Source organism: Lycium barbarum, chromosome 2, assembly GCF_019175385.1.
Source record: "Lycium barbarum isolate Lr01 chromosome 2, ASM1917538v2, whole genome shotgun sequence".
Classification (NCBI taxonomy): Eukaryota; Viridiplantae; Streptophyta; class Magnoliopsida; order Solanales; family Solanaceae; genus Lycium; species Lycium barbarum.
The window spans coordinates 147,295,817-147,298,424 of record NC_083338.1 but is presented as its reverse complement, the minus strand read 5'-3'; the positions used below and the strand labels follow the sequence as shown (position 1 = coordinate 147,298,424).

Below are 2,608 nucleotides of genomic sequence, written 5' to 3'. Positions count from 1 at the left end.
GGTATTATTTAATCGATAAATTAATATTTATTAATTTAAAGAGTGTTTTCAAGATTCAATGAAGGTTAATTTTGATTACATCAAAACCATTGAATCTTACTAATTTGTGTATCATATTTATTGAATTAATATAAAAAATAAATTCATTATACATAAAGTACAATGTATGATGCATTGTAATGTTTTTTTTTTATTAAATGATTCATTGTAATGTTCATTGTTTATTCATTGTAATTAATAAATCATTGTAATGTTCATTGTTTCTTAATAATAAAATATTATTCATTGTATTTTTACTAGAAACATTCAATGTATGATGGTGAGAGAATAAACTATATAAACAACATAGAAAATTTCGTGAAATCGTACCGAACAATGGTTTCTCATCTAAAAGGTGTCACAAAATCAACAATGACAGATCAAATACGTAAAGCATTATGTGAGTACAAAAGAGATCATTCCACATGCACTCAAAACTATTTACAGTTGTGGCTTGATGAAAATTTTCATTTGAAAGTTAGTCAAGGTACAATATCAAACACACTCAAACGATCAACTGAGTATCTTTCGGCTAACTTAGAAAAAGGAAGGGATATCAAGCGACACAAACAAGTAAAATTTCCAGACATGGAGAAGGTTGCTTATGAGTGGTTTCTCCAATACCAAGACCGCGTGAATATAATCGGAGAGTTAATTTTGGAGAAGGCGAGAGATACAATGAAACTTTTATACCCTCAACAAGATTTTGAGCACAACTTTTCTCAAGGTTGGCTTGAGAAATCAAGCTAAGACATAGTATCAAGTCATTTCGTCGTTTCGGAGAGAGTGGTTCGGTTGATATACAAGACATGGAGACGAAATTGGAGTCCATAAGGGAAAAAATAGACCAGTTCCCCATGAAAGGTGTTTTTAATATGGATGAAACTAGTTTATTTTACAGGTTACAAGCTGATCATTCTCTTGCTACGAAACAACTTGAAGGAAGAAAGCAGGACAAAGAAAGGCTCACGGTTGTTATTTGTTGCAATGATGATGGATTTGAAAAAATTCCTTTATGGGTTATTGGTAAATATGCAAAGCAACGTTGCTTCAAGAATGTCAACATGAACAGCTTGAATTGTCACTATCGTTCAAACAAAAGAGCATGGATGACAAGTGTGCTTTTTGATGAATATATTCGTTGATTTGACCACAAAATACATGGTAGACGAATTTTGCTTGTGGTAGATAATTTTCCAGCACATCCAAGAAATATTGAAGGACTACAAAATGTTCAATTGCTTTTCTTGCCACCCAACATGACATCAAAAATTCAACCTTGTGATGCTAGGATAATAAGAGCTTTCAAGATGCATTATCGCAGTAGATTTTACCGTAGGATATTAGAAGGCTATGAGCTGGGACAAACTGATCCAGGAAAGATTAATGTTTTGGATGCTATCAATCTTGCGATCGCGGCTTGGACGACAAATGTTCAGCAAGAGACAATTGCAAATTATTTTTGACACTGCAAAATTCGTTCGGGGGATGAAGCCTCAAGGAATTTAAATGAACCCACTTGTGAAAACGACATTCATGAACTTGAGGTCATGATTAATGATCTCGGTTACCACAATAAAATGGATGTCAATAGCCTGTTGGATTACCTGGTTGAAAATGATACATGTTCAGAGGTCCAGAGCTTAGATGAAATTGTGGATACCATCAGAGAAAACAATGTTGATGATGAAGTTGAAGACGATACAATACCTTTGGAACTAGTAACGCGTAAGGAAGCACTTATCGTATCTAGAACTCTTCACAATTTTTTGGTGCAGTTCGAGAAGACAAAACTGGAACTTTTGAATGCAATAAGAAAAGTTAGAGATGAGCTTCAACTAGATTTAAACTTTAACAAAAAATAAAAAGCACTAGAATCATATTTCACTAAATTGTCTTAGATATTTTTGTAACTTTAAAGAATTATTAATTTATAATATTAATGGGACCATATATTTATATAGGGGCCTTCCAAAAATATATTATCTTATCGAAATCGGTGATTTTTTCCACTGGCCCAAGTCGGGACCGGAGAAAAATATTATCTTAGAGAGTTTATTAATTTACCGAGTATTAATTTAGAGAGGTTCTGCTGTATTCAATTTCCCGTTGTTGTGCATGTTGAATTTGTTGGGATCGAAATATGTAACGACCCATTTGGTCGTTTAGCACTTTTGGTCTCGTTTTTGCTAAAATACACTTTCGTACTTTTAAATGGTATTCTTGACTTGCGGGAATTGGTGGCACGGTGATTTAATTAATAGATAAATTTTAAAATATATCTATTTAACGCGTTTGAATATTTTATTCATAGAAATTTTATTTGCACTCATATAAGGTATGAGTTGGAGAATTAATTAAGTGGCTAGTGAGCCTAATTTATACTATTATGTGTTAGTTGGGTGTCTAAGTACTTTGGATAATTTATAAGAGTAGTGGACCAGGCCCATTTATTTCCAGACTACATACTAGAATAGTAGATGTATTAGGGTGAAAAATTATTGGCTTGCACATGAATCCATCGCACGAAAAGAAAAAGAAAAAAAAGGCTGCTCACGTTAGAAGAATT

At 32.8% G+C, this 2,608-nt stretch overlaps 1 pseudogene; it reads left to right on the top strand.

Annotated features, from left to right (window-relative positions):
• The first annotated feature begins 375 nt into the window (after positions 1-375).
• On the top strand, positions 376-1,940 carry LOC132629127 (CENP-B homolog protein 2-like; annotated as a pseudogene).
• Positions 1,941-2,608: the final 668 nt, after the last annotated feature.